The sequence below is a fragment of the Neofelis nebulosa genome, chromosome 13, assembly GCF_028018385.1.
Source record: "Neofelis nebulosa isolate mNeoNeb1 chromosome 13, mNeoNeb1.pri, whole genome shotgun sequence".
NCBI lineage: Eukaryota > Metazoa > Chordata > Mammalia > Carnivora > Felidae > Neofelis > Neofelis nebulosa.
Genome location: NC_080794.1, coordinates 53,332,737 through 53,337,522, shown reverse-complemented (window position 1 = coordinate 53,337,522; position 4,786 = coordinate 53,332,737). Strand labels below are relative to the sequence as shown.

The following is a 4,786-nucleotide window of genomic DNA, read 5'->3' as shown; positions in this document are numbered from 1 at the left end:
AAATCACCTATGGAACTTATTAAATTGACAGATGTTCCTGGGTCCCCTCCCACTGGAGAATGTTTTTAATCGGCTTCCTGGGCAATTTTGTGATGCAGAGCCTGGTATCTAGGAAATGATATAGAAAGTGAAGGCAAGAATATTCTTTTCTAAGTTGTAGTTTCCAACTAAAAAAAAAAAAATCGGAACGGGAGATCGGGAATCTGAAATTAAATGTTACAAAATGTCACAAGGAAGCCAAGAGACCCAATTCTCCAACCTACCCCTCACAGAGAAGGGGCTGGAACCCCTAAGGTGGAGGGGCTGATGGAGATCAGTCAGTTACAGAATGCCAGGGCAGGACTAGAGGCACGTCCTTCAGCATCTGGTTCATGACATCAGGCTTAAAGACCTCCCGAGGCCAATAAAAATTCCCACTGGAATTAAAATAAGGCCCTCCCAGTTCTCAAAGACACTGGGCAGTTTATTGTGCTTTGTGGGCCTTCTGCAGACGTTTCCAAAGATATCCAAATAAAAGCTTCAGAGTTAGCAACTCTGCTTGGGTGCCTTGCTTTCTCTTCCTTCCCCAAACCCTCTTTACTTCAAAACTTCATGCTCCCCCATCCCACTCACTGGATCCTTTTGTGAGCTCGCTTCCAGCCGCCTGTCTCTCTTTCACTTCTTTCGAGATGCCTACCCCATGGAGCTACCAGCGTGGGCTTGACTGTTACCTAGATGGAGCCTGGGCACCTGCCTGACAAACCAGGCAGGACAAAGGAGTGGGGTTCTGTTGGGGTTCAGGACAGTCACCTCTGGTCTCTCAGAGTATACTGCTTTCCAAACAGTCCACACACATTCTCTTGGACTCCAGAGCTCCCCTCTGGCACTAGGGAGACAGTGCTAAGTGTCCCCTGGGGTTGAATTACCATGAGGACTCCCTACAGAGGGTCTCTGATTTCTCTCTCCACCCTCACCATCATCTTAATGACAGAAAACGGGGGCACCTTTTATTGAGTAGTTACTGTTGTTCATTGGGTTGGTCAGTTTGTACACATTATTTCCAGGTGTCACAACAGCCCCATGAAAAGGCCGAGACAGTGCAGGTCTGAGAGCCCATGAGAGACAGAGCCAGGACTGGACGGGGAGACGCCAGCTCGGGCTCTTGTCCCTGTGTCGAGCTCCCATCCTATCTGCAAACTGTAAAGAACATTGTTTAACTCCTATACATACTCTTGGCACATTTCTGGTTTTATGTTCCTCCTGGAACTTTCCTCCCCAAACAGCTGTTCTTGATGACATCCCAACGTCTCATGACTGCTCAATACCCAAACCGTAAAGACTGAGGAAGAATCATGCATGTATTTCTCAATTACATCATAATGTTATGGGTACCTTGGGGCAAGAGAGTGGTAGGAGGGGCTAGAGCTGCGGGGACTCACAAATCCCATCAGTCTATTGGGCGGGGCAGGATATCTCAAGGGCCAGAAAGCCTCAGAACAGTAACCATGGTAACCAGCGTGTTCTGAGCTGGTAGTGATCTGTCAGGTAGTGTGTCGGATGCTTTACACCTGTGATCTCACTGGCTCGTCGTGGAGCCCCACTGTCGGGATCCCCATTCTCAAGCAAGGAAATGAAGCTTGGGAAGTTTTCAAAATGCCCCTAATGAACAGGGCTGCTGAGTATCAGAACCAGGATTCAAATGCAGGTGTGTCTGACCTCAAAGTCCATGCCCTTGAACTGTAGTAGACTCCAGCAACATTCCTCGAAGAGCCAATCCAGTTCGCTCTTCTCAGCAAATATTTCTTGAGCTTCTACTCTGGGATGGGTCTTGTGAGGCCTTGAGGGTACAAAGATGAGTAAAATATTGATCTCTCCATCTGTACTTAATCTGGGGGGGGGGGTCAGACAGACACAATGACCCCGGATGAGCACAACACCTGTGGGTACAGATTAGACTCAGCATACCGTGGAAGGTGAGGGACAGGCAGGATTAATCCTTTCCCCAAGGGTGATAGATGAGCAGAGGAATGGAGCTCAACAGGTAGGGGTGCACCCCGGGCAGGGGCAAGACTATGCTCTCCCTCACGGCACGCCAGGCAGACACAGCCAGGCACAAGATACCACCTATCTGTATGTGCTTTAGGAGCAAGGTGAATAAAAGGAGAGAATGACTGCCTGGTGTGTGTGTGTGTGCGTGTGTGTGTGTGTGTGTGTGTGTATGTGTGTGCACACGTGTTTGTGTGCACGCCCGCTCCTGCTCATGTGTGCACACTGGGGGAAAGGCAGGGGTGTGAGTGACGAGGCTGGAGAGAGAGGTGTGGGCCAGACTTGGATGATTCAAATGTTGCCCAGGTCAATTGTTGGCATTTTATCTCAGAGACAATGGAGGGTTCTACTGTCTCAAAGAGTGAAAGATCAACACCATCACCGCCAGCCCTCTTATGTGCATGACTAAGTCATTGTGTGTCCCACGTTTCCCCCTTTTGTCTTTCCAGGAATCTTCTTCCTTTGCCTCCCAGTGGCCCGTAGCCCACACCGCTTTCAGGCTTGACCAGCTCTCCTTCCCATTCCTTCCTTTTCTCTGGGTCTCTGCTGCTGCTCAGTACCTTGTCATTTCTCAGCTGGACAAGAGTCCTCTAACTGGTCTCTGGCATGGGTTGAACTGTGCCCCTTTAATACACACACACACACACACACACACACACACACATATATATACACACACACACACATATATATATATATATGTATGTATATGTGTATATTTAAGTCCTAACCCCTAATACCTGTGAATGTGATCTTATTTGGAAATAGTCTTTGCAGACATAATCAAGTTAAGATATGGGCATGTGGGAGCAGGGTGGACCCTGAGTCAATATGGCCGGTGTCCTTGCAGGAAGAGGAGACAGTGCACGGGGAGAGTGCCATGGGTGATGAGCCTACAAGCCAAAGAACAACCATGATTGCCACTGCCCGCAACACCAGAAGCTGAGAGAAAGGCAGGGCACTCCCTAGAGTCATCACAGGGAGTTTGGCCCTGCAGACACCTTGATGTTGGACTTCTAGCCTCCATAGCTATGCTAGAATAAATTTCTGTTGTTTTGAGCTCCCCCTCTTTGCAGTAATTTGTTACGATGGCCTTAGGAAGTTAATATAGTCTCCTTGTCTCTGTGTTGGCCCGCCACCCCCTATCTCCATCCTCCGTGTATCAGAGTGAGCGTTCTAAATCACAAACTTAACGCTTTTGTCATTTTCTCATTTAAGAATGTCAGTGGCTCCCTGTTCACTGTCTACCTCAACATAAAATCCGAAGCCCTTAGCCCCACCCTCATTTCTAATCTGTTCTCCAAGTGTACTACGGAGAGTTTGGTGTTCTTCTCTGATTGAAATCCCTGCTTCTCATTTTTTCTGTCTGTTGACCCTTCTTATCCTTATCTCAGCTGCAAAGTGGCCTGGGCTACATTACCTCCTGTGTGCTGTCTCCTACCGGTGCATATCTCTGCAATAGCACAAAATCACAGTCTTTTACCTGAGTCTCCCTGTCACTAACGTTGATCCATGAGATAGCTCCAGAGTATCTTACGTCTCTATCCTCAGAGCCTATCACTGGAATACAGGAAGTGAAGAACGATTATTTGTTTTATATTTATAAGTATAAAACACTATTACGTGGCTGAGCGAATAAATAACCAGATGAAAAACACTGTAGTTATTCAGGGAAAGTCAAGGATTCTATTGCCGTTTCAAGAGCATGATATGATTGGAATCAGAGCAAAGTACAACTTTCCACCCTTCCATTTGCCATCTGTGTGACTCAGGGTAAGTTACTTAACCTCTCTGAGATTCATTTATAAATAAAGAAGAGATAATGTATACATCATAGCATCCCTAAGAAAATTAAGCGAGATGGTATAAGCAAACGACAGGCTGGTGTAGGGCGGGAAGCCTGGTGCTTCCCTTTCCCAGCTAAAGCCTTGTGTTCACCACCTAACTGTGGATTAACATATTCCAAGTCTGAAATCTCATTAAGCACTGGACAGAAATTGCCTTTTGGTTGTTGTTGTTGTTGTTGTTGTTGTTGTTTTTCTCTACGAGGACATGCATGATCACAAACTCTGCAGTGGAAACTGCCCTAATTATTTGTGCAGAACAATAGCAAAAGCCATGAGGAGGTCCATTTAAACACAGGAGGGGCAATTAATCACAGCCCATTGGAATATTGCTTTTGGTCTTGAACTCAATCTGCCTTATATACAGGAAATGAAATGCAGTAATTATCACAGTCACTTGAGACTCCAGAGTCCTGGCTTCAATTCCCAAATCCTTCATCATTTCATTTTGGCCATGTCCAGATGACGCCAAAACATCTGGCTAAAAAGTGAAAACTGCCATCAATTTCTCAACTGATAACTCACTGAATAGTTTACTTTTTTTTTTTTTTTACTGTGGTAAGATACACATCACATGCAATTTGCCATTTAACCACGTTGAAGTGTGCAGTTCAGTGGCATTAAGGGCATTCACATTGCTGCCCAGCCATCGCCACCATCCACCTCTAGAACTTTTTCAAGATGCAACTCTGTTCCCGTTCAACAGTCACTCCCCATTCCTCCCTCTCTCTAGCCCAAGGCAACCACGTGCTTTCTGTCTCTATCATTTTGACTGCTTTAGTTTCCTCACGTCAGTGAAATCGTGCAATATTTGTTTGTGTGTGTGTCTGGCTTATTTCACTTAATGTGATGTCCTGAAGGTTCATCCAGGTTGTAGCTTGTATCACAATTTCTTCCTTTTGGCGGCTAAATAATAT

At 46.2% G+C, this 4,786-nt stretch overlaps 1 long non-coding RNA gene across 1 annotated transcript; it reads left to right on the top strand.

The window, feature by feature from the left end:
- Window positions 1-1,405: 1,405 nt before the first annotated feature.
- LOC131492456 (uncharacterized) lies at window positions 1,406-3,089 on the top strand. The gene is made up of 2 exons (XR_009252047.1): window positions 1,406-1,684; window positions 2,876-3,089. It is a non-coding gene; the product is annotated as an uncharacterized LOC131492456 (long non-coding RNA).
- The last annotated feature ends 1,697 nt before the right edge of the window (window positions 3,090-4,786 follow it).